This window comes from Schistocerca piceifrons, unplaced genomic scaffold (genome assembly GCF_021461385.2).
Source record: "Schistocerca piceifrons isolate TAMUIC-IGC-003096 unplaced genomic scaffold, iqSchPice1.1 HiC_scaffold_848, whole genome shotgun sequence".
In the NCBI taxonomy this organism is placed as follows: domain Eukaryota; kingdom Metazoa; phylum Arthropoda; class Insecta; order Orthoptera; family Acrididae; genus Schistocerca; species Schistocerca piceifrons.
In genome coordinates, this window is record NW_025729111.1 from 292,376 (window position 1) to 318,683 (window position 26,308).

General features: G+C 50.2%; 13 non-coding genes across 13 annotated transcripts; all 13 read right to left on the reverse strand.

The window, feature by feature from the left end:
* Positions 1-2,615: 2,615 nt before the first annotated feature.
* Trnal-uaa lies at positions 2,616-2,699 on the reverse strand. Its single transcript has one exon. It is a non-coding gene; the product is annotated as a tRNA-Leu (tRNA).
* A 1,779-nt stretch (positions 2,700-4,478) lies between these two features.
* Positions 4,479-4,562, reverse strand: Trnal-uaa. Its single transcript has one exon. It is a non-coding gene; the product is annotated as a tRNA-Leu (tRNA).
* A 1,768-nt stretch (positions 4,563-6,330) lies between these two features.
* Positions 6,331-6,414, reverse strand: Trnal-uaa. The gene has a single exon. It is a non-coding gene; the product is annotated as a tRNA-Leu (tRNA).
* Positions 6,415-8,182: 1,768 nt separating this feature from the next.
* Trnal-uaa lies at positions 8,183-8,266 on the reverse strand. The gene has a single exon. It is a non-coding gene; the product is annotated as a tRNA-Leu (tRNA).
* Positions 8,267-10,045: 1,779 nt separating this feature from the next.
* Positions 10,046-10,129, reverse strand: Trnal-uaa. Its single transcript has one exon. It is a non-coding gene; the product is annotated as a tRNA-Leu (tRNA).
* A 1,779-nt stretch (positions 10,130-11,908) lies between these two features.
* On the reverse strand, positions 11,909-11,992 carry Trnal-uaa. Its single transcript has one exon. It is a non-coding gene; the product is annotated as a tRNA-Leu (tRNA).
* A 1,788-nt stretch (positions 11,993-13,780) lies between these two features.
* Positions 13,781-13,864, reverse strand: Trnal-uaa. The gene has a single exon. It is a non-coding gene; the product is annotated as a tRNA-Leu (tRNA).
* Positions 13,865-15,643: 1,779 nt separating this feature from the next.
* Positions 15,644-15,727, reverse strand: Trnal-uaa. Its single transcript has one exon. It is a non-coding gene; the product is annotated as a tRNA-Leu (tRNA).
* Positions 15,728-17,515: 1,788 nt separating this feature from the next.
* Trnal-uaa lies at positions 17,516-17,599 on the reverse strand. Its single transcript has one exon. It is a non-coding gene; the product is annotated as a tRNA-Leu (tRNA).
* A 1,779-nt stretch (positions 17,600-19,378) lies between these two features.
* On the reverse strand, positions 19,379-19,462 carry Trnal-uaa. Its single transcript has one exon. It is a non-coding gene; the product is annotated as a tRNA-Leu (tRNA).
* A 1,788-nt stretch (positions 19,463-21,250) lies between these two features.
* Trnal-uaa lies at positions 21,251-21,334 on the reverse strand. The gene has a single exon. It is a non-coding gene; the product is annotated as a tRNA-Leu (tRNA).
* Positions 21,335-23,113: 1,779 nt separating this feature from the next.
* Positions 23,114-23,197, reverse strand: Trnal-uaa. Its single transcript has one exon. It is a non-coding gene; the product is annotated as a tRNA-Leu (tRNA).
* Positions 23,198-24,985: 1,788 nt separating this feature from the next.
* Positions 24,986-25,069, reverse strand: Trnal-uaa. The gene has a single exon. It is a non-coding gene; the product is annotated as a tRNA-Leu (tRNA).
* Positions 25,070-26,308: the final 1,239 nt, after the last annotated feature.

The following is a 26,308-nucleotide window of genomic DNA, read 5'->3' on the forward strand; positions in this document are numbered from 1 at the left end:
TTGCGACGCTGTTCGAGAGAATTTTTTAAAACAAAAACTCTCCGCGGACAGTCGGTACGCACGTGACCACTTTCATTGCACAAAAAACAGGTGCCCACCTGACCACTATATGTTACATGGACACGATATCCACCGATCTGCAGGTGAGATGGAATATTCTGCTTAACGTGCATTTCGACTGAACGAATACCACTGTAACATTGCAGGCGATGTTGGCTTGACCAGCGTTCAAGGCGAATGCTCTTTACATCACCATACTTCTGTAGACCCTCCTTAAGATAGACATTATCCACCTCCGGTGGAAGGTTGTAAACACGAACATTGGTATACGTGATGGAAGCATTGGAAAGCAGCACGGTACTTACAGAATCATCCCGATGCCGAAAGAGAACTTGATGACCATATTTAGAAAGAATTTTATCAACCTGAAGTGGGTCCATAAACTTAACAAAGAAAACATACAGTTCGGTATCAAAATAAGCAGTGTGCACCTGATCCGAATGAACACCAAAGGTATCTACCAACCAATCATGAATCTCAAGAGAACTAGGTTGCACATGGCGGGTTGACTTGTCAAAAGCAAAACTAACTGTAGCCTGACGAGGAATAACCTGGGACGACATTTTCAAAATATGCGGTCGAAACCGCTACACAAAAAACACTGAAATAAGGACAGAAAGTAACACAAGGTACGAAACAACGACGGAGAAACACTCACAGAAGTTGCAACACAACACGTAAACAAAAACGATAGTCCACTATACGTAACGCTACGGCGGAGCGGAAGACTAGGCACGTCCACACTGCACGGCGTCTAAATCGGAACTGACCGCTCGGCCAATCTGACGTGCGAGGCAAGAGCTCCAGAGACTTCCATCTCTAGCAAGAACCTCACTGCGAAATCTGTTTCTTTTTTCGGTAGGATGGAATTATGTCAGTTTTAGAAAATTTAAGACGCTATGTCAGACGTGGCGTAGGAAATGCACCCTCCCCTTCGGGAACGAATGTGGCGCGTTGGACCGCTTTCTTCCGTCGTTTCTAGTTTGAACTGTAACTAGCAAAACTGTATTTAGTAATAGGAACATTTTCACATTGATGCAAAGAAAACTAGATATTAGCCAACGGCAAATAAGGCCGTTTCCTAGCAACAGCCACGCTGTGCATAACGCACTCGTGGGAAGCCAATGAAATACTTCCTGTGAGGCTCAAACTGTCGACCTTCACTTTACAATACTTAGGCACTGCCCCGGTGGTACCGACGCGTACATACTGAAGCGTCTTTGGATCGTCAGTGAGTACTTCATATTAGAAATTTCGTGTTCGCCCTGATGTGCATTAAAGGGCAGATTCTTCAGTAAAAGTTAGTTCTGCGCTCAGTTTCAGTATATGGCCCTAGCAGCACCAGGAAAACGGGTTCAGATGTGCTCGCCTTCCACTCGGCGTTGAGCGCCTACAGCGAGATTGCCTTCGGCCTCTGGCGCCAGGAGGGAAGGCGACACATCACGGAGCAAGCAGCGCGTAGCAGAAGGCGGTGGTGGTGTGTCGGTCAGCATGGTTGCTTCCCAAGTAGCTGATCCGGGTTCGAAGCCCGGACACCGCACGCAAGTTGTCTTCTTTACTCAGGAGAGTGTTTCCAACGCTCGCGATCGTCGAATTTCCGAACTGTCGTGTTACGAATGGTTTTCCTTCGCCCCTCGTCCAGCTCCGCGTAGGCTAGTGCGGATTGCGATTCACAGCATCGTGTGCCCCCTTGTGTCGACTTGTCCCGACTTTGCGAAAGCTGACGCTTGCAAATGGGCTTATATGTAGAGGACAGGCGCTAGAAACGACTGGGAGAGACCAACTCGACAAACGCGCAACGGACCCTTTCATTTGACTGTGGCCGCAGGTTCGCGAATTTGGGTCCCGAGAGGCAAGAGAGGGGTCAGCGTGCTGGACCGTATCATTACCGCGCAGCAACACCGAAAACTAAGGGAAAAGGCAAAATTAAAGAATCCAACAGCACGCAGACTTCCTAGTTAGCCACCGAGCCGTGTACTAAGCACGCAAAAACGCTGCTTAACTTCGGTGATCGGACGAGAACCCGTGTCGTCAGCGTGGCACACAAGTCGGCGAGAACGTTTCCAGACGTGCGGACATCTTAGTCCTTGTACAGATCACTTGGGATTTGCCTGGCAGTCTCTCGCGCTGCCTTTTAGGGAAGCAATATGGGATAGCCCTTGGTGGGATCTAACCCATAGCCTTCCCGTTGTTAGCATGACACACTAACTTAGTGAGCTTACTACCCACACAATACGGCCGCTTCACATCTCCAGCACCTGAGCCACCGTTTCATCTATCTTTATTAAGGCCTTACGATTCCTTTAAACACGTATGCGTTGCTGTTGAGGTTTTCTCGCTGTCGCTTGGAACCCAGAGCCACAGCACAACAACAACGGAAACGTCCGTAAGAAGAGCTAAACCTCGACGCGGGAAAAGTATGTTCCGCTATTTCTTTTCGACCGCTCGGGCTGTCACTGTCGTCTCTAGTAAAATGTGCTTCGCGTGTTTCTGCATAATTTACTTGTTCTGTAAGATCACGGGAGTATGTTAGTTTCAGAATGTTTAAAATGCATTGTCAGATGTGGGGTTCGAACCCACGCTCCCTTACGGGAACCAGAGCTTAAATCTGGCGCCTTAGACCGCTCGGCCAATCTGACGTGCGAGGCAAGAGCTCCAGAGACTTCCATCTCTAGCAAGAACCTCACTGCGAAATCTGTTTCTTTTTTCGGTAGGATGGAATTATGTCAGTTTTAGAAAATTTAAGACGCTATGTCAGACGTGGCGTAGGAAATGCACCCTCCCCTTCGGGAACGAATGTGGCGCGTTGGACAGCTTTCTTCCGTCGTTTCTAGTTTGAACTGTAACTAGCAAAACTGTATTTAGTAATAGGAACATTTTCACATTGATGCAAAGAAAACTAGATATTAGCCAACGGCAAATAAGGCCGTTTCCTAGCAACAGCCACGCTGTGCATAACGCACTCGTGGGAAGCCAATGAAATACTTCCTGTGAGGCTCAAACTGTCGACCTTCACTTTACAATACTTAGGCACTGCCCCGGTGGTACCGACGCGTACATACTGAAGCGTCTTTGGATCGTCAGTGAGTACTTCATATTAGAAATTTCGTGTTCGCCCTGATGTGCATTAAAGGGCAGATTCTTCAGTAAAAGTTAGTTCTGCGCTCAGTTTCAGTATATGGCCCTAGCAGCACCAGGAAAACGGGTTCAGATGTGCTCGCCTTCCACTCGGCGTTGAGCGCCTACAGCGAGATTGCCTTCGGCCTCTGGCGCCAGGAGGGAAGGCGACACATCACGGAGCAAGCAGCGCGTAGCAGAAGGCGGTGGTGGTGTGTCGGTCAGCATGGTTGCTTCCCAAGTAGCTGATCCGGGTTCGAAGCCCGGACACCGCACGCAAGTTGTCTTCTTTACTCAGGAGAGTGTTTCCAACGCTCGCGATCGTCGAATTTCCGAACTGTCGTGTTACGAATGGTTTTCCTTCGCCCCTCGTCCAGCTCCGCGTAGGCTAGTGCGGATTGCGATTCACAGCATCGTGTGTCCCCATGTGTCGACTTGTCCCGACTTTGCTCGGCTGACGCGAAAGCTGACGCTTGCAAATGGGCGTATATGTAGAGGACAGGCGCTGGAAACGACTGGGAGAGACCAACTCGACAAACGCGCAACGGACCCTTTCATTTGACTGTGGCCGCAGGTTCGCGAATTTGGGTCCCGAGAGGCAAGAGAGGGGTCAGCGTGCTGAACCGTATCATTACCGCGCAGCAACACCGAAAACTAAGGGAAAAGGCAAAATTAAAGAATCCAACAGCACGCAGACTTCCTAGTTAGCCACCGAGCCGTGTACTAAGCACGCAAAAACGCTGCTTAACTTCGGTGATCGGACGAGAACCCGTGTCGTCAGCGTGGCACACAAGTCGGCGAGAACGTTTCCAGACGTGCGGACATCTTAGTCCTTGTACAGATCACTTGGGATTTGCCTGGCAGTCTCTCGCGCTGCCTTTTAGGGAAGCAATATGGGATAGCCCTTGGTGGGATCTAACCCATAGCCTTCCCGTTGTTAGCATGACACACTAACTTAGTGAGCTTACTACCCACACAATACGGCCGCTTCACATCTCCAGCACCTGAGCCACCGTTTCATCTATCTTTATTAAGGCCTTACGATTCCTTTAAACACGTATGCGTTGCTGTTGAGGTTTTCTCGCTGTCGCTTGGAACCCAGAGCCACAGCACAACAACAACGGAAACGTCCGTAAGAAGAGCTAAACCTCGACGCGGGAAAAGTATGTTCCGCTATTTCTTTTCGACCGCTCGGGCTGTCACTGTCGTCTCTAGTAAAATGTGCTTCGCGTGTTTCTGCATAATTTACTTGTTCTGTAAGATCACGGGAGTATGTTAGTTTCAGAATGTTTAAAATGCATTGTCAGATGTGGGGTTCGAACCCACGCTCCCTTACGGGAACCAGAGCTTAAATCTGGCGCCTTAGACCGCTCGGCCAATCTGACGTGCGAGGCAAGAGCTCCAGAGACTTCCATCTCTAGCAAGAACCTCACTGCGAAATCTGTTTCTTTTTTCGGTAGGATGGAATTATGTCAGTTTTAGAAAATTTAAGACGCTATGTCAGACGTGGCGTAGGAAATGCACCCTCCCCTTCGGGAACGAATGTGGCGCGTTGGACCGCTTTCTTCCGTCGTTTCTAGTTTGAACTGTAACTAGCAAAACTGTATTTAGTAATAGGAACATTTTCACATTGATGCAAAGAAAACTAGATATTAGCCAACGGCAAATAAGGCCGTTTCCTAGCAACAGCCACGCTGTGCATAACGCACTCGTGGGAAGCCAATGAAATACTTCCTGTGAGGCTCAAACTGTCGACCTTCACTTTACAATACTTAGGCACTGCCCCGGTGGTACCGACGCGTACATACTGAAGCGTCTTTGGATCGTCAGTGAGTACTTCATATTAGAAATTTCGTGTTCGCCCTGATGTGCATTAAAGGGCAGATTCTTCAGTAAAAGTTAGTTCTGCGCTCAGTTTCAGTATATGGCCCTAGCAGCACCAGGAAAACGGGTTCAGATGTGCTCGCCTTCCACTCGGCGTTGAGCGCCTACAGCGAGATTGCCTTCGGCCTCTGGCGCCAGGAGGGAAGGCGACACATCACGGAGCAAGCAGCGCGTAGCAGAAGGCGGTGGTGGTGTGTCGGTCAGCATGGTCGCTTCCCAAGTAGCTGATCCGGGTTCGAAGCCCGGACACCGCACGCAAGTTGTCTTCTTTACTCAGGAGAGTGTTTCCAACGCTCGCGATCGTCGAATTTCCGAACTGTCGTGTTACGAATGGTTTTCCTTCGCCCCTCGTCCAGCTCCGCGTAGGCTAGTGCGGATTGCGATTCACAGCATCGTGTGCCCCCTTGTGTCGACTTGTCCCGACTTTGCGAAAGCTGACGCTTGCAAATGGGCGTATATGTAGAGGACAGGCGCTAGAAACGACTGGGAGAGACCAACTCGACAAACGCGCAACGGACCCTTTCATTTGACTGTGGCCGCAGGTTCGCGAATTTGGGTCCCGAGAGGCAAGAGAGGGGTCAGCGTGCTGGACCGTATCATTACCGCGCAGCAACACCGAAAACTAAGGGAAAAGGCAAAATTAAAGAATCCAACAGCACGCAGACTTCTTAGTTAGCCACCGAGCCGTGTACTAAGCACGCAAAAACGCTGCTTAACTTCGGTGATCGGACGAGAACCCGTGTCGTCAGCGTGGCACACAAGTCGGCGAGAACGTTTCCAGACGTGCGGACATCTTAGTCCTTGTACAGATCACTTGGGATTTGCCTGGCAGTCTCTCGCGCTGCCTTTTAGGGAAGCAATATGGGATAGCCCTTGGTGGGATCTAACCCATAGCCTTCCCGTTGTTAGCATGACACACTAACTTAGTGAGCTTACTACCCATACAATACGGCCGCTTCACATCTCCAGCACCTGAGCCACCGTTTCATCTATCTTTATTAAGGCCTTACGATTCCTTTAAACACGTATGCGTTGCTGTTGAGGTTTTCTCGCTGTCGCTTGGAACCCAGAGCCACAGCACAACAACAACGGAAACGTCCGTAAGAAGAGCTAAACCTCGACGCGGGAAAAGTATGTTCCGCTATTTCTTTTCGACCGCTCGGGCTGTCACTGTCGTCTCTAGTAAAATCTGCTTCGCGTGTTTCTGCATAATTTACTTGTTCTGTAAGATCACGGGAGTATGTTAGTTTCAGAATGTTTAAAATGCATTGTCAGATGTGGGGTTCGAACCCACGCTCCCTTACGGGAACCAGAGCTTAAATCTGGCGCCTTAGACCGCTCGGCCAATCTGACGTGCGAGGCAAGAGCTCCAGAGACTTCCATCTCTAGCAAGAACCTCACTGCGAAATCTGTTTCTTTTTTCGGTAGGATGGAATTATGTCAGTTTTAGAAAATTTAAGACGCTATGTCAGACGTGGCGTAGGAAATGCACCCTCCCCTTCGGGAACGAATGTGGCGCGTTGGACAGCTTTCTTCCGTCGTTTCTAGTTTGAACTGTAACTAGCAAAACTGTATTTAGTAATAGGAACATTTTCACATTGATGCAAAGAAAACTAGATATTAGCCAACGGCAAATAAGGCCGTTTCCTAGCAACAGCCACGCTGTGCATAACGCACTCGTGGGAAGCCAATGAAATACTTCCTGTGAGGCTCAAACTGTCGACCTTCACTTTACAATACTTAGGCACTGCCCCGGTGGTACCGACGCGTACATACTGAAGCGTCTTTGGATCGTCAGTGAGTACTTCATATTAGAAATTTCGTGTTCGCCCTGATGTGCATTAAAGGGCAGATTCTTCAGTAAAAGTTAGTTCTGCGCTCAGTTTCAGTATATGGCCCTAGCAGCACCAGGAAAACGGGTTCAGATGTGCTCGCCTTCCACTCGGCGTTGAGCGCCTACAGCGAGATTGCCTTCGGCCTCTGGCGCCAGGAGGGAAGGCGACACATCACGGAGCAAGCAGCGCGTAGCAGAAGGCGGTGGTGGTGTGTCGGTCAGCATGGTTGCTTCCCAAGTAGCTGATCCGGGTTCGAAGCCCGGACACCGCACGCAAGTTGTCTTCTTTACTCAGGAGAGTGTTTCCAACGCTCGCGATCGTCGAATTTCCGAACTGTCGTGTTACGAATGGTTTTCCTTCGCCCCTCGTCCAGCTCCGCGTAGGCTAGTGCGGATTGCGATTCACAGCATCGTGTGCCCCCTTGTGTCGACTTGTCCCGACTTTGCGATAGCTGACGCTTGCAAATGGGCGTATATGTAGAGGACAGGCGCTAGAAACGACTGGGAGAGACCAACTCGACAAACGCGCAACGGACCCTTTCATTTGACTGTGGCCGCAGGTTCGCGAATTTGGGTCCCGAGAGGCAAGAGAGGGGTCAGCGTGCTGGACCGTATCATTACCGCGCAGCAACACCGAAAACTAAGGGAAAAGGCAAAATTAAAGAATCCAACAGCACGCAGACTTCCTAGTTAGCCACCGAGCCGTGTACTAAGCACGCAAAAACGCTGCTTAACTTCGGTGATCGGACGAGAACCCGTGTCGTCAGCGTGGCACACAAGTCGGCGAGAACGTTTCCAGACGTGCGGACATCTTAGTCCTTGTACAGATCACTTGGGATTTGCCTGGCAGTCTCTCGCGCTGCCTTTTAGGGAAGCAATATGGGATAGCCCTTGGTGGGATCTAACCCATAGCCTTCCCGTTGTTAGCATGACACACTAACTTAGTGAGCTTACTACCCACACAATACGGCCGCTTCACATCTCCAGCACCTGAGCCACCGTTTCATCTATCTTTATTAAGGCCTTACGATTCCTTTAAACACGTATGCGTTGCTGTTGAGGTTTTCTCGCTGTCGCTTGGAACCCAGAGCCACAGCACAACAACAACGGAAACGTCCGTAAGAAGAGCTAAACCTCGACGCGGGAAAAGTATGTTCCGCTATTTCTTTTCGACCGCTCGGGCTGTCACTGTCGTCTCTAGTAAAATCTGCTTCGCGTGTTTCTGCATAATTTACTTGTTCTGTAAGATCACGGGAGTATGTTAGTTTCAGAATGTTTAAAATGCATTGTCAGATGTGGGGTTCGAACCCACGCTCCCTTACGGGAACCAGAGCTTAAATCTGGCGCCTTAGACCGCTCGGCCAATCTGACGTGCGAGGCAAGAGCTCCAGAGACTTCCATCTCTAGCAAGAACCTCACTGCGAAATCTGTTTCTTTTTTCGGTAGGATGGAATTATGTCAGTTTTAGAAAATTTAAGACGCTATGTCAGACGTCGCGTAGGAAATGCACCCTCCCCTTCGGGAACGAATGTGGCGCGTTGGACCGCTTTCTTCCGTCGTTTCTAGTTTGAACTGTAACTAGCAAAACTGTATTTAGTAATAGGAACATTTTCACATTGATGCAAAGAAAACTAGATATTAGCCAACGGCAAATAAGGCCGTTTCCTAGCAACAGCCACGCTGTGCATAACGCTCTCGTGGGAAGCCAATGAAATACTTCCTGTGAGGCTCAAACTGTCGACCTTCACTTTACAATACTTAAGCACTGCCCCGGTGGTACCGACGCATACATACTGAAGCGTCTTTGGATTGTCAGTGAGTACTTCATATTAGAAATTTCGTGTTCGCCCTGATGTGCATTAAAGGGCAGATTCTTCAGTAAAAGTTAGTTCTGCGCTCAGTTTCAGTATATGGCCCTAGCAGCACCAGGAAAACGGGTTCAGATGTGCTCGCCTTCCACTCGGCGTTGAGCGCCTACAGCGAGATTGCCTTCGGCCTCTGGCGCCAGGAGGGAAGGCGACACATCACGGAGCAAGCAGCGCGTAGCAGAAGGCGGTGGTGGTGTGTCGGTCAGCATGGTTGCTTCCCAAGTAGCTGATCCGGGTTCGAAGCCCGGACACCGCACGCAAGTTGTCTTCTTTACTCAGGAGAGTGTTTCCAACGCTCGCGATCGTCGAATTTCCAAACTGTCGTGTTACGAATGGTTTTCCTTCGCCCCTCGTCCAGCTCCGCGTAGGCTAGTGCGGATTGCGATTCACAGCATCGTGTGTCCCCATGTGTCGACTTGTCCCGACTTTGCTCGGCTGACGCGAAAGCTGACGCTTGCAAATGGGCGTATATGTAGAGGACAGGCGCTAGAAACGACTGGGAGAGACCAACTCGACAAACGCGCAACGGACCCTTTCATTTGACTGTGGCCGCAGGTTCGCGAATTTGGGTCCCGAGAGGCAAGAGAGGGGTCAGCGTGCTGAACCGTATCATTACCGCGCAGCAACACCGAAAACTAAGGGAAAAGGCAAAATTAAAGAATCCAACAGCACGCAGACTTCCTAGTTAGCCACCGAGCCGTGTACTAAGCACGCAAAAACGCTGCTTAACTTCGGTGATCGGACGAGAACCCGTGTCGTCAGCGTGGCACACAAGTCGGCGAGAACGTTTCCAGACGTGCGGACATCTTAGTCCTTGTACAGATCACTTGGGATTTGCCTGGCAGTCTCTCGCGCTGCCTTTTAGGGAAGCAATATGGGATAGCCCTTGGTGGGATCTAACCCATAGCCTTCCCGTTGTTAGCATGACACACTAACTTAGTGAGCTTACTACCCACACAATACGGCCGCTTCACATCTCCAGCACCTGAGCCACCGTTTCATCTATCTTTATTAAGGCCTTACGATTCCTTTAAACACGTATGCGTTGCTGTTGAGGTTTTCTCGCTGTCGCTTGGAACCCAGAGCCACAGCACAACAACAACGGAAACGTCCGTAAGAAGAGCTAAACCTCGACGCGGGAAAAGTATGTTCCGCTATTTCTTTTCGACCGCTCGGGCTGTCACTGTCGTCTCTAGTAAAATGTGCTTCGCGTGTTTCTGCATAATTTACTTGTTCTGTAAGATCACGGGAGTATGTTAGTTTCAGAATGTTTAAAATGCATTGTCAGATGTGGGGTTCGAACCCACGCTCCCTTACGGGAACCAGAGCTTAAATCTGGCGCCTTAGACCGCTCGGCCAATCTGACGTGCGAGGCAAGAGCTCCAGAGACTTCCATCTCTAGCAAGAACCTCACTGCGAAATCTGTTTCTTTTTTCGGTAGGATGGAATTATGTCAGTTTTAGAAAATTTAAGACGCTATGTCAGACGTGGCGTAGGAAATGCACCCTCCCCTTCGGGAACGAATGTGGCGCGTTGGACCGCTTTCTTCCGTCGTTTCTAGTTTGAACTGTAACTAGCAAAACTGTATTTAGTAATAGGAACATTTTCACATTGATGCAAAGAAAACTAGATATTAGCCAACGGCAAATAAGGCCGTTTCCTAGCAACAGCCACGCTGTGCATAACGCACTCGTGGGAAGCCAATGAAATACTTCCTGTGAGGCTCAAACTGTCGACCTTCACTTTACAATACTTAGGCACTGCCCCGGTGGTACCGACGCGTACATACTGAAGCGTCTTTGGATCGTCAGTGAGTACTTCATATTAGAAATTTCGTGTTCGCCCTGATGTGCATTAAAGGGCAGATTCTTCAGTAAAAGTTAGTTCTGCGCTCAGTTTCAGTATATGGCCCTAGCAGCACCAGGAAAACGGGTTCAGATGTGCTCGCCTTCCACTCGGCGTTGAGCGCCTACAGCGAGATTGCCTTCGGCCTCTGGCGCCAGGAGGGAAGGCGACACATCACGGAGCAAGCAGCGCGTAGCAGAAGGCGGTGGTGGTGTGTCGGTCAGCATGGTCGCTTCCCAAGTAGCTGATCCGGGTTCGAAGCCCGGACACCGCACGCAAGTTGTCTTCTTTACTCAGGAGAGTGTTTCCAACGCTCGCGATCGTCGAATTTCCGAACTGTCGTGTTACGAATGGTTTTCCTTCGCCCCTCGTCCAGCTCCGCGTAGGCTAGTGCGGATTGCGATTCACAGCATCGTGTGTCCCCATGTGTCGACTTGTCCCGACTTTGCTCGGCTGACGCGAAAGCTGACGCTTGCAAATGGTCGTATATGTAGAGGACAGGCGCTAGAAACGACTGGGAGAGACCGACTCGACAAACGCGCAACGGACCCTTTCATTTGACTGTGGCCGCAGGTTCGCGAATTTGGGTCCCGAGAGGCAAGAGAGGGGTCAGCGTGCTGGACCGTATCATTACCGCGCAGCAACACCGAAAACTAAGGGAAAAGGCAAAATTAAAGAATCCAACAGCACGTAGACTTCCTAGTTAGCCACCGAGCCGTGTACTAAGCACGCAAAAACGCTGCTTAACTTCGGTGATCGGACGAGAACCCGTGTCGTCAGCGTGGCACACAAGTCGGCGAGAACGTTTCCAGACGTGCGGACATCTTAGTCCTTGTACAGATCACTTGGGAATTGCCTGGCAGTCTCTCGCGCTGCCTTTTAGGGAAGCAATATGAAATAGCCCTTGGTGGGATCTAACCCATAGCCTTCCCGTTGTTAGCATGACACACTAACTTAGTGAGCTTACTGCCCACGCAATACGGCCGCTTCACATCTCCAGCACCTGAGCCACCGTTTCATCTATCTTTATTAAGGCCTTACGATTCCTTTAAACACGTATGCGTTGCTGTTGAGGTTTTCTCGCTGTCGCTTGGAACCCAGAGCCACAGCACAACAACAACGGAAACGTCCGTAAGAAGAGCTAAACCTCGACGCGGGAAAAGTATGTTCCGCTATTTCTTTTCGACCGCTCGGTCTGTCACTGTCGTCTCTAGTAAAATCTGCTTCGCGTGTTTCTGCATAATTTACTTGTTCTGTAAGATCACGGGAGTATGTTAGTTTCAGAATGTTTAAAATGCATTGTCAGATGTGGGGCTCGAACCCACGCTCCCTTATGGGAACCAGAGCTTAAATCTGGCGCCTTAGACCGCTCGGCCAATCTGACGTGCGAGGCAAGAGCTCCAGAGACTTCCTTCTCTAGCAATATCTCAAAGAACCTCACTGCGAAATCTGTTTCTTTTTTCGGTAGGATGGAATTATGTCAGTTTTAGAAAATTTAAGACGCTATGTCAGACGTGGCGTAGGAAATGCACCCTCCCCTTCGGGAGCGAATGTGGCGCGTTGGACCGCTTTCTTCCGTCGTTTCTAGTTTGAACTGTAACTAGCAAAACTGTATTTAGTAATAGGAACATTTTCACATTGATGCAAAGAAAACTAGATATTAGCCAACGGCAAATAAGGCCGTTTCCTAGCAACAGCCACGCTGTGCATAACGCTCTCGTGGGAAGCCAATGAAATACTTCCTGTGAGGCTCAAACTGTCGACCTTCACTTTACAATACTTAGGCACTGCCCCGGTGGTACCGACGCATACATACTGAAGCGTCTTTGGATTGTCAGTGAGTACTTCATATTAGAAATTTCGTGTTCGCCCTGATGTGCATTAAAGGGCAGATTCTTCAGTAAAAGTTAGTTCTGCGCTCAGTTTCAGTATATGGCCCTAGCAGCACCAGGAAAACGGGTTCAGATGTGCTCGCCTTCCACTCGGCGTTGAGCGCCTACAGCGAGATTGCCTTCGGCCTCTGGCGCCAGGAGGGAAGGCGACACATCACGGAGCAAGCAGCGCGTAGCAGAAGGCGGTGGTGGTGTGTCGGTCAGCATGGTTGCTTCCCAAGTAGCTGATCCGGGTTCGAAGCCCGGACACCGCACGCAAGTTGTCTTCTTTACTCAGGAGAGTGTTTCCAACGCTCGCGATCGTCGAATTTCCAAACTGTCGTGTTACGAATGGTTTTCCTTCGCCCCTCGTCCAGCTCCGCGTAGGCTAGTGCGGATTGCGATTCACAGCATCGTGTGTCCCCATGTGTCGACTTGTCCCGACTTTGCTCGGCTGACGCGAAAGTTGACGCTTGCAAATGGGCGTATATGTAGAGGACAGGCGCTAGAAACGACTGGGAGAGACCGACTCGACAAACGCGCAACGGACCCTTTCATTTGACTGTGGCCGCAGGTTCGCGAATTTGGGTCCCGAGAGGCAAGAGAGGGGTCAGCGTGCGGGACCGTATCATTACCGCGCAGCAACACCGAAAACTAAGGGAAAAGGCAAAATTAAAGAATCCAACAGCACGTAGACTTCCTAGTTAGCCACCGAGCCGTGTACTAAGCACGCAAAAACGCTGCTTAACTTCGGTGATCGGACGAGAACCCGTGTCGTCAGCGTGGCACACAAGTCGGCGAGAACGTTTCCAGACGTGCGGACATCTTAGTCCTTGTACAGATCACTTGGGATTTGCCTGGCAGTCTCTCGCGCTGCCTTTTAGGGAAGCAATATGAAATAGCCCTTGGTGGGATCTAACCCATAGCCTTCCCGTTGTTAGCATGACACACTAACTTAGTGAGCTTACTACCCACACAATACGGCCGCTTCACATCTCCAGCACCTGAGCCACCGTTTCATCTATCTTTATTAAGGCCTTACGATTCCTTTAAACACGTATGCGTTGCTGTTGAGGTTTTCTCGCTGTCGCTTGGAACCCAGAGCCACAGCACAACAACAACGGAAACGTCCGTAAGAAGAGCTAAACCTCGACGCGGGAAAAGTATGTTCCGCTATTTCTTTTCGACCGCTCGGGCTGTCACTGTCGTCTCTAGTAAAATCTGCTTCGCGTGTTTCTGCATAATTTACTTGTTCTGTAAGATCACGTGAGTATGTTAGTTTCAGAATGTTTAAAATGCATTGTCAGATGTGGGGTTCGAACCCACGCTCCCTTACGGGAACCAGAGCTTAAATCTGGCGCCTTAGACCGCTCGGCCAATCTGACGTGCGAGGCAAGAGCTCCAGAGACTTCCATCTCTAGCAAGAACCTCACTGCGAAATCTGTTTCTTTTTTCGGTAGGATGGAATTATGTCAGTTTTAGAAAATTTAAGACGCTATGTCAGACGTCGCGTAGGAAATGCACCCTCCCCTTCGGGAACGAATGTGGCGCGTTGGACCGCTTTCTTCCGTCGTTTCTAGTTTGAACTGTAACTAGCAAAACTGTATTTAGTAATAGGAACATTTTCACATTGATGCAAAGAAAACTAGATATTAGCCAACGGCAAATAAGGCCGTTTCCTAGCAACAGCCACGCTGTGCATAACGCTCTCGTGGGAAGCCAATGAAATACTTCCTGTGAGGCTCAAACTGTCGACCTTCACTTTACAATACTTAGGCACTGCCCCGGTGGTACCGACGCATACATACTGAAGCGTCTTTGGATTGTCAGTGAGTACTTCATATTAGAAATTTCGTGTTCGCCCTGATGTGCATTAAAGGGCAGATTCTTCAGTAAAAGTTAGTTCTGCGCTCAGTTTCAGTATATGGCCCTAGCAGCACCAGGAAAACGGGTTCAGATGTGCTCGCCTTCCACTCGGCGTTGAGCGCCTACAGCGAGATTGCCTTCGGCCTCTGGCGCCAGGAGGGAAGGCGACACATCACGGAGCAAGCAGCGCGTAGCAGAAGGCGGTGGTGGTGTGTCGGTCAGCATGGTTGCTTCCCAAGTAGCTGATCCGGGTTCGAAGCCCGGACACCGCACGCAAGTTGTCTTCTTTACTCAGGAGAGTGTTTCCAACGCTCGCGATCGTCGAATTTCCAAACTGTCGTGTTACGAATGGTTTTCCTTCGCCCCTCGTCCAGCTCCGCGTAGGCTAGTGCGGATTGCGATTCACAGCATCGTGTGTCCCCATGTGTCGACTTGTCCCGACTTTGCTCGGCTGACGCGAAAGCTGACGCTTGCAAATGGGCGTATATGTAGAGGACAGGCGCTAGAAACGACTGGGAGAGACCGACTCGACAAACGCGCAACGGACCCTTTCATTTGACTGTGGCCGCAGGTTCGCGAATTTGGGTCCCGAGAGGCAAGAGAGGGGTCAGCGTGCTGGACCGTATCATTACCACGCAGCAACACCGAAAACTAAGGGAAAAGGCAAAATTAAAGAATCCAACAGCACGTAGACTTCCTAGTTAGCCACCGAGCCGTGTACTAAGCACGCAAAAACGCTGCTTAACTTCGGTGATCGGACGAGAACCCGTGTCGTCAGCGTGGCACACAAGTCGGCGAGAACGTTTCCAGACGTGCGGACATCTTAGTCCTTGTACAGATCACTTGGGAATTGCCTGGCAGTCTCTCGCGCTGCCTTTTAGGGAAGCAATATGAAATAGCCCTTGGTGGGATCTAACCCATAGCCTTCCCGTTGTTAGCATGACACACTAACTTAGTGAGCTTACTGCCCACGCAATACGGCCGCTTCACATCTCCAGCACCTGAGCCACCGTTTCATCTATCTTTATTAAGGCCTTACGATTCCTTTAAACACGTATGCGTTGCTGTTGAGGTTTTCTCGCTGTCGCTTGGAACCCAGAGCCACAGCACAACAACAACGGAAACGTCCGTAAGAAGAGCTAAACCTCGACGCGGGAAAAGTATGTTCCGCTATTTCTTTTCGACCGCTCGGTCTGTCACTGTCGTCTCTAGTAAAATCTGCTTCGCGTGTTTCTGCATAATTTACTTGTTCTGTAAGATCACGGGAGTATGTTAGTTTCAGAATGTTTAAAATGCATTGTCAGATGTGGGGCTCGAACCCACGCTCCCTTATGGGAACCAGAGCTTAAATCTGGCGCCTTAGACCGCTCGGCCAATCTGACGTGCGAGGCAAGAGCTCCAGAGACTTCCTTCTCTAGCAATATCTCAAAGAACCTCACTGCGAAATCTGTTTCTTTTTTCGGTAGGATGGAATTATGTCAGTTTTAGAAAATTTAAGACGCTATGTCAGACGTGGCGTAGGAAATGCACCCTCCCCTTCGGGAGCGAATGTGGCGCGTTGGACCGCTTTCTTCCGTCGTTTCTAGTTTGAACTGTAACTAGCAAAACTGTATTTAGTAATAGGAACATTTTCACATTGATGCAAAGAAAACTAGATATTAGCCAACGCCAAATAAGGCCGTTTCCTAGCAACAGCCACGCTGTGCATAACGCTCTCGTGGGAAGCCAATGAAATACTTCCTGTGAGGCTCAAACTGTCGACCTTCACTTTACAATACTTAGGCACTGCCCCGGTGGTACCGACGCATACATACTGAAGCGTCTTTGGATTGTCAGTGAGTACTTCATATTAGAAATTTCGTGTTCGCCCTGATGTGCATTAAAGGGCAGATTCTTCAGTAAAAGTTAGTTCTGCGCTCAGTTTCAGTATATGGCCCTAGCAGCACCAGGAAAACGGGTTCAGATGTGCTCGCCTTCCACTCGGCGTTGAGCGCCTACAGCGAGATTGCCTTCGGCCTCTGGCGCCAGGAGGGAAGGCGACACATCACGGAGCAAGCAGCGCGTAGCAGAAGGCGGTGGTGGTGTGTCGGTCAGCATGGTTGCTTCCCAAGTAGCTGATCCGGGTTCGAAGCCCGGACACCGCACGCAAGTTGTCTTCTTTACTCAGGAGAGTGTTTCCAACGCTCGCGATCGTCGAATTTCCAAACTGTCGTGTTACGAATGGTTTTCCTTCGCCCCTCGTCCAGCTCCGCGTAGGCTAGTGCGGATTGCGATTCACAGCATCGTGTGTCCCCATGTGTCGACTTGTCCCGACTTTGCTCGGCTGACGCGAAAGTTGACGCTTGCAAATGGGCGTATATGTAGAGGACAGGCGCTAGAAACGACTGGGAGAGACCGACTCGACAAACGCGCAACGGACCCTTTCATTTGACTGTGGCCGCAGGTTCGCGGATTTGGGTCCCGAGAGGCAAGAGAGGGGTCAGCGTGCGGGACCGTATCATTACCGCGCAGCAACACCGAAAACTAAGGGAAAAGGCAAAATTAAAGAATCCAACAGCACGTAGACTTCCTAGTTAGCCACCGAGCCGTGTACTAAGCACGCAAAAACGCTGCTTAACTTCGGTGATCGGACGAGAACCCGTGTCGTCAGCGTGGCACACAAGTCGGCGAGAACGTTTCCAGACGTGCGGACATCTTAGTCCTTGTACAGATCACTTGGGATTTGCCTGGCAGTCTCTCGCGCTGCCTTTTAGGGAAGCAATATGAAATAGCCCTTGGTGGGATCTAACCCATAGCCTTCCCGTTGTTAGCATGACACACTAACTTAGTGAGCTTACTACCCACACAATACGGCCGCTTCACATCTCCAGCACCTGAGCCACCGTTTCATCTATCTTTATTAAGGCCTTACGATTCCTTTAAACACGTATGCGTTGCTGTTGAGGTTTTCTCGCTGTCGCTTGGAACCCAGAGCCACAGCACAACAACAACGGAAACGTCCGTAAGAAGAGCTAAACCTCGACGCGGGAAAAGTATGTTCCGCTATTTCTTTTCGACCGCTCGGGCTGTCACTGTCGTCTCTAGTAAAATCTGCTTCGCGTGTTTCTGCATAATTTACTTGTTCTGTAAGATCACGGGAGTATGTTAGTTTCAGAATGTTTAAAATGCATTGTCAGATGTGGGGTTCGAACCCACGCTCCCTTACGGGAACCAGAGCTTAAATCTGGCGCCTTAGACCGCTCGGCCAATCTGACGTGCGAGGCAAGAGCTCCAGAGACTTCCATCTCTAGCAAGAACCTCACTGCGAAATCTGTTTCTTTTTTCGGTAGGATGGAATTATGTCAGTTTTAGAAAATTTAAGACGCTATGTCAGACGTCGCGTAGGAAATGCACCCTCCCCTTCGGGAACGAATGTGGCGCGTTGGACCGCTTTCTTCCGTCGTTTCTAGTTTGAACTGTAACTAGCAAAACTGTATTTAGTAATAGGAACATTTTCACATTGATGCAAAGAAAACTAGATATTAGCCAACGGCAAATAAGGCCGTTTCCTAGCAACAGCCACGCTGTGCATAACGCTCTCGTGGGAAGCCAATGAAATACTTCCTGTGAGGCTCAAACTGTCGACCTTCACTTTACAATACTTAGGCACTGCCCCGGTGGTACCGACGCATACATACTGAAGCGTCTTTGGATTGTCAGTGAGTACTTCATATTAGAAATTTCGTGTTCGCCCTGATGTGCATTAAAGGGCAGATTCTTCAGTAAAAGTTAGTTCTGCGCTCAGTTTCAGTATATGGCCCTAGCAGCACCAGGAAAACGGGTTCAGATGTGCTCGCCTTCCACTCGGCGTTGAGCGCCTACAGCGAGATTGCCTTCGGCCTCTGGCGCCAGGAGGGAAGGCGACACATCACGGAGCAAGCAGCGCGTAGCAGAAGGCGGTGGTGGTGTGTCGGTCAGCATGGTTGCTTCCCAAGTAGCTGATCCGGGTTCGAAGCCCGGACACCGCACGCAAGTTGTCTTCTTTACTCAGGAGAGTGTTTCCAACGCTCGCGATCGTCGAATTTCCAAACTGTCGTGTTACGAATGGTTTTCCTTCGCCCCTCGTCCAGCTCCGCGTAGGCTAGTGCGGATTGCGATTCACAGCATCGTGTGTCCCCATGTGTCGACTTGTCCCGACTTTGCTCGGCTGACGCGAAAGCTGACGCTTGCAAATGGGCGTATATGTAGAGGACAGGCGCTAGAAACGACTGGGAGAGACCGACTCGACAAACGCGCAACGGACCCTTTCATTTGACTGTGGCCGCAGGTTCGCGAATTTGGGTCCCGAGAGGCAAGAGAGGGGTCAGCGTGCGGGACCGTATCATTACCGCGCAGCAACACCGAAAACTAAGGGAAAAGGCAAAATTAAAGAATCCAACAGCACGTAGACTTCCTAGTTAGCCACCGAGCCGTGTACTAAGCACGCAAAAACGCTGCTTAACTTCGGTGATCGGACGAGAACCCGTGTCGTCAGCGTGGCACACAAGTCGGCGAGAACGTTTCCAGACGTGCGGACATCTTAGTCCTTGTACAGATCACTTGGGATTTGCCTGGCAGTCTCTCGCGCTGCCTTTTAGGGAAGCAATATGAAATAGCCCTTGGTGGGATCTAACCCATAGCCTTCCCGTTGTTAGCATGACACACTAACTTAGTGAGCTTACTACCCACACAATACGGCCGCTTCACATCTCCAGCACCTGAGCCACCGTTTCATCTATCTTTATTAAGGCCTTACGATTCCTTTAAACACGTATGCGTTGCTGTTGAGGTTTTCTCGCTGTCGCTTGGAACCCAGAGCCACAGCACAACAACAACGGAAACGTCCGTAAGAAGAGCTAAACCTCGACGCGGGAAAAGTATGTTCCGCTATTTCTTTTCGACCGCTCGGGCTGTCACTGTCGTCTCTAGTAAAATCTGCTTCGCGTGTTTCTGCATAATTTACTTGTTCTGTAAGATCACGGGAGTATGTTAGTTTCAGAATGTTTAAAATGCATTGTCAGATGTGGGGTTCGAACCCACGCTCCCTTACGGGAACCAGAGCTTAAATCTGGCGCCTTAGACCGCTCGGCCAATCTGACGTGCGAGGCAAGAGCTCCAGAGACTTCCTTCTCTAGCAATATCTCAAAGAACCTCACTGCGAAATCTGTTTCTTTTTTCGGTAGGATGGAATTATGTCAGTTTTAGAAAATTTAAGACGCTATGTCAGACGTGGCGTAGGAAATGCACCCTCCCCTTCGGGAGCGAATGTGGCGCGTTGGACCGCTTTCTTCCGTCGTTTCTAGTTTGAACTGTAACTAGCAAAACTGTATTTAGTAATAGGAACATTTTCACATTGATGCAAAGAAAACTAGATATTAGCCAACGGCAAATAAGGCCGTTTCCTAGCAACAGCCACGCTGTGCATAACGCTCTCGTGGGAAGCCAATGAAATACTTCCTGTGAGGCTCAAACTGTCGACCTTCACTTTACAATACTTAGGCACTGCCCCGGTGGTACCGACGCATACATACTGAAGCGTCTTTGGATTGTCAGTGAGTACTTCATATTAGAAATTTCGTGTTCGCCCTGATGTGCATTAAAGGGCAGATTCTTCAGTAAAAGTTAGTTCTGCGCTCAGTTTCAGTATATGGCCCTAGCAGCACCAGGAAAACGGGTTCAGATGTGCTCGCCTTCCACTCGGCGTTGAGCGCCTACAGCGAGATTGCCTTCGGCCTCTGGCGCCAGGAGGGAAGGCGACACATCACGGAGCAAGCAGCGCGTAGCAGAAGGCGGTGGTGGTGTGTCGGTCAGCATGGTTGCTTCCCAAGTAGCTGATCCGGGTTCGAAGCCCGGACACCGCACGCAAGTTGTCTTCTTTACTCAGGAGAGTGTTTCCAACGCTCGCGATCGTCGAATTTCCAAACTGTCGTGTTACGAATGGTTTTCCTTCGCCCCTCGTCCAGCTCCGCGTAGGCTAGTGCGGATTGCGATTCACAGCATCGTGTGTCCCCATGTGTCGACTTGTCCCGACTTTGCTCGGCTGACGCGAAAGCTGACGCTTGCAAATGGGCGTATATGTAGAGGACAGGCGCTAGAAACGACTGGGAGAGACCGACTCGACAAACGCGCAACGGACCCTTTCATTTGACTGTGGCCGCAGGTTCGCGAATTTGGGTCCCGAGAGGCAAGAGAGGGGTCAGCGTGCGGGACCGTATCATTACCGCGCAGCAACACCGAAAACTAAGGGAAAAGGCAAAATTAAAGAATCCAACAGCACGTAGACTTCCTAGTTAGCCACCGAGCCGTGTACTAAGCACGCAAAAACGCTGCTTAACTTCGGTGATCGGACGAGAACCCGTGTCGTCAGCGTGGCACACAAGTCGGCGAGAACGTTTCCAGACGTGCGGACATCTTAGTCCTTGTACAGATCACTTGGGATTTGCCTGGCAGTCTCTCGCGCTGCCTTTTAGGGAAGCAATATGAAATAGCCCTTGGTGGGATCTAACCCATAGCCTTCCCGTTGTTAGCATGACACACTAACTTAGTGAGCTTACTACCCACACAATACGGCCGCTTCACATCTCCAGCACCTGAGCCACCGTTTCATCTATCTTTATTAAGGCCTTACGATTCCTTTAAACACGTATGCGTTGCTGTTGAGGTTTTCTCGCTGTCGCTTGGAACCCAGAGCCACAGCACAACAACAACGGAAACGTCCGTAAGAAGAGCTAAACCTCGACGCGGGAAAAGTATGTTCCGCTATTTCTTTTCGACCGCTCGGGCTGTCACTGTCGTCTCTAGTAAAATCTGCTTCGCGTGTTTCTGCATAATTTACTTGTTCTGTAAGATCACGGGAGTATGTTAGTTTCAGAATGTTTAAAATGCATTGTCAGATGTGGGGTTCGAACCCACGCTCCCTTACGGGAACCAGAGCTTAAATCTGGCGCCTTAGACCGCTCGGCCAATCTGACGTGCGAGGCAAGAGCTCCAGAGACTTCCATCTCTAGCAAGAACCTCACTGCGAAATCTGTTTCTTTTTTCGGTAGGATGGAATTATGTCAGTTTTAGAAAATTTAAGACGCTATGTCAGACGTCGCGTAGGAAATGCACCCTCCCCTTCGGGAACGAATGTGGCGCGTTGGACCGCTTTCTTCCGTCGTTTCTAGTTTGAACTGTAACTAGCAAAACTGTATTTAGTAATAGGAACATTTTCACATTGATGCAAAGAAAACTAGATATTAGCCAACGGCAAATAAGGCCGTTTCCTAGCAACAGCCACGCTGTGCATAACGCTCTCGTGGGAAGCCAATGAAATACTTCCTGTGAGGCTCAAACTGTCGACCTTCACTTTACAATACTTAGGCACTGCCCCGGTGGTACCGACGCATACATACTGAAGCGTCTTTGGATTGTCAGTGAGTACTTCATATTAGAAATTTCGTGTTCGCCCTGATGTGCATTAAAGGGCAGATTCTTCAGTAAAAGTTAGTTCTGCGCTCAGTTTCAGTATATGGCCCTAGCAGCACCAGGAAAACGGGTTCAGATGTGCTCGCCTTCCACTCGGCGTTGAGCGCCTACAGCGAGATTGCCTTCGGCCTCTGGCGCCAGGAGGGAAGGCGACACATCACGGAGCAAGCAGCGCGTAGCAGAAGGCGGTGGTGGTGTGTCGGTCAGCATGGTTGCTTCCCAAGTAGCTGATCCGGGTTCGAAGCCCGGACACCGCACGCAAGTTGTCTTCTTTACTCAGGAGAGTGTTTCCAACGCTCGCGATCGTCGAATTTCCAAACTGTCGTGTTACGAATGGTTTTCCTTCGCCCCTCGTCCAGCTCCGCGTAGGCTAGTGCGGATTGCGATTCACAGCATCGTGTGTCCCCATGTGTCGACTTGTCCCGACTTTGCTCGGCTGACGCGAAAGCTGACGCTTGCAAATGGGCGTATATGTAGAGGACAGGCGCTAGAAACGACTGGGAGAGACCGACTCGACAAACGCGCAACGGACCCTTTCATTTGACTGTGGCCGCAGGTTCGCGAATTTGGGTCCCGAGAGGCAAGAGAGGGGTCAGCGTGCTGGACCGTATCATTACCGCGCAGCAACACCGAAAACTAAGGGAAAAGGCAAAATTAAAGAATCCAACAGCACGTAGACTTCCTAGTTAGCCACCGAGCCGTGTACTAAGCACGCAAAAACGCTGCTTAACTTCGGTGATCGGACGAGAACCCGTGTCGTCAGCGTGGCACACAAGTCGGCGAGAACGTTTCCAGACGTGCGGACATCTTAGTCCTTGTACAGATCACTTGGGAATTGCCTGGCAGTCTCTCGCGCTGCCTTTTAGGGAAGCAATATGAAATAGCCCTTGGTGGGATCTAACCCATAGCCTTCCCGTTGTTAGCATGACACACTAACTTAGTGAGCTTACTGCCCACGCAATACGGCCGCTTCACATCTCCAGCACCTGAGCCACCGTTTCATCTATCTTTATTAAGGCCTTACGATTCCTTTAAACACGTATGCGTTGCTGTTGAGGTTTTCTCGCTGTCGCTTGGAACCCAGAGCCACAGCACAACAACAACGGAAACGTCCGTAAGAAGAGCTAAACCTCGACGCGGGAAAAGTATGTTCCGCTATTTCTTTTCGACCGCTCGGTCTGTCACTGTCGTCTCTAGTAAAATCTGCTTCGCGTGTTTCTGCATAATTTACTTGTTCTGTAAGATCACGGGAGTATGTTAGTTTCAGAATGTTTAAAATGCATTGTCAGATGTGGGGCTCGAACCCACGCTCCCTTATGGGAACCAGAGCTTAAATCTGGCGCCTTAGACCGCTCGGCCAATCTGACGTGCGAGGCAAGAGCTCCAGAGACTTCCTTCTCTAGCAATATCTCAAAGAACCTCACTGCGAAATCTGTTTCTTTTTTCGGTAGGATGGAATTATGTCAGTTTTAGAAAATTTAAGACGCTATGTCAGACGTGGCGTAGGAAATGCACCCTCCCCTTCGGGAGCGAATGTGGCGCGTTGGACCGCTTTCTTCCGTCGTTTCTAGTTTGAACTGTAACTAGCAAAACTGTATTTAGTAATAGGAACATTTTCACATTGATGCAAAGAAAACTAGATATTAGCCAACGCCAAATAAGGCCGTTTCCTAGCAACAGCCACGCTGTGCATAACGCTCTCGTGGGAAGCCAATGAAATACTTCCTGTGAGGCTCAAACTGTCGACCTTCACTTTACAATACTTAGGCACTGCCCCGGTGGTACCGACGCATACATACTGAAGCGTCTTTGGATTGTCAGTGAGTACTTCATATTAGAAATTTCGTGTTCGCCCTGATGTGCATTAAAGGGCAGATTCTTCAGTAAAAGTTAGTTCTGCGCTCAGTTTCAGTATATGGCCCTAGCAGCACCAGGAAAACGGGTTCAGATGTGCTCGCCTTCCACTCGGCGTTGAGCGCCTACAGCGAGATTGCCTTCGGCCTCTGGCGCCAGGAGGGAAGGCGACACATCACGGAGCAAGCAGCGCGTAGCAGAAGGCGGTGGTGGTGTGTCGGTCAGCATGGTTGCTTCCCAAGTAGCTGATCCGGGTTCGAAGCCCGGACACCGCACGCAAGTTGTCTTCTTTACTCAGGAGAGTGTTTCCAACGCTCGCGATCGTCGAATTTCCAAACTGTCGTGTTACGAATGGTTTTCCTTCGCCCCTCGTCCAGCTCCGCGTAGGCTAGTGCGGATTGCGATTCACAGCATCGTGTGTCCCCATGTGTCGACTTGTCCCGACTTTGCTCGGCTGACGCGAAAGCTGACGCTTGCAAATGGGCGTATATGTAGAGGACAGGCGCTAGAAACGACTGGGAGAGACCGACTCGACAAACGCGCAACGGACCCTTTCATTTGACTGTGGCCGCAGGTTCGCGAATTTGGGTCCCGAGAGGCAAGAGAGGGGTCAGCGTGCTGGACCGTATCATTACCGCGCAGCAACACCGAAAACTAAGGGAAAAGGCAAAATTAAAGAATCCAACAGCACGTAGACTTCCTAGTTAGCCACCGAGCCGTGTACTAAGCACGCAAAAACGCTGCTTAACTTCGGTGATCGGACGAGAACCCGTGTCGTCAGCGTGGCACACAAGTCGGCGAGAACGTTTCCAGACGTGCGGACATCTTAGTCCTTGTACAGATCACTTGGGAATTGCCTGGCAGTCTCTCGCGCTGCCTTTTAGGGAAGCAATATGAAATAGCCCTTGGTGGGATCTAACCCATAGCCTTCCCGTTGTTAGCATGACACACTAACTTAGTGAGCTTACTGCCCACGCAATACGGCCGCTTCACATCTCCAGCACCTGAGCCACCGTTTCATCTATCTTTATTAAGGCCTTACGATTCCTTTAAACACGTATGCGTTGCTGTTGAGGTTTTCTCGCTGTCGCTTGGAACCCAGAGCCACAGCACAACAACAACGGAAACGTCCGTAACAAGAGCTAAACCTCGACGCGGGAAAAGTATGTTCCGCTATTTCTTTTCGACCGCTCGGTCTGTCACTGTCGTCTCTAGTAAAATCTGCTTCGCGTGTTTCTGCATAATTTACTTGTTCTGTAAGATCACGGGAGTATGTTAGTTTCAGAATGTTTAAAATGCATTGTCAGATGTGGGGCTCGAACCCACGCTCCCTTATGGGAACCAGAGCTTAAATCTGGCGCCTTAGACCGCTCGGCCAATCTGACGTGCGAGGCAAGAGCTCCAGAGACTTCCTTCTCTAGCAATATCTCAAAGAACCTCACTGCGAAATCTGTTTCTTTTTTCGGTAGGATGGAATTATGTCAGTTTTAGAAAATTTAAGACGCTATGTCAGACGTGGCGTAGGAAATGCACCCTCCCCTTCGGGAGCGAATGTGGCGCGTTGGACCGCTTTCTTCCGTCGTTTCTAGTTTGAACTGTAACTAGCAAAACTGTATTTAGTAATAGGAACATTTTCACATTGATGCAAAGAAAACTAGATATTAGCCAACGGCAAATAAGGCCGTTTCCTAGCAACAGCCACGCTGTGCATAACGCTCTCGTGGGAAGCCAATGAAATACTTCCTGTGAGGCTCAAACTGTCGACCTTCACTTTACAATACTTAGGCACTGCCCCGGTGGTACCGACGCATACATACTGAAGCGTCTTTGGATTGTCAGTGAGTACTTCATATTAGAAATTTCGTGTTCGCCCTGATGTGCATTAAAGGGCAGATTCTTCAGTAAAAGTTAGTTCTGCGCTCAGTTTCAGTATATGGCCCTAGCAGCACCAGGAAAACGGGTTCAGATGTGCTCGCCTTCCACTCGGCGTTGAGCGCCTACAGCGAGATTGCCTTCGGCCTCTGGCGCCAGGAGGGAAGGCGACACATCACGGAGCAAGCAGCGCGTAGCAGAAGGCGGTGGTGGTGTGTCGGTCAGCATGGTTGCTTCCCAAGTAGCTGATCCGGGTTCGAAGCCCGGACACCGCACGCAAGTTGTCTTCTTTACTCAGGAGAGTGTTTCCAACGCTCGCGATCGTCGAATTTCCAAACTGTCGTGTTACGAATGGTTTTCCTTCGCCCCTCGTCCAGCTCCGCGTAGGCTAGTGCGGATTGCGATTCACAGCATCGTGTGTCCCCATGTGTCGACTTGTCCCGACTTTGCTCGGCTGACGCGAAAGCTGACGCTTGCAAATGGGCGTATATGTAGAGGACAGGCGCTAGAAACGACTGGGAGAGACCGACTCGACAAACGCGCAACGGACCCTTTCATTTGACTGTGGCCGCAGGTTCGCGAATTTGGGTCCCGAGAGGCAAGAGAGGGGTCAGCGTGCTGGACCGTATCATTACCGCGCAGCAACACCGAAAACTAAGGGAAAAGGCAAAATTAAAGAATCCAACAGCACGTAGACTTCCTAGTTAGCCACCGAGCCGTGTACTAAGCACGCAAAAACGCTGCTTAACTTC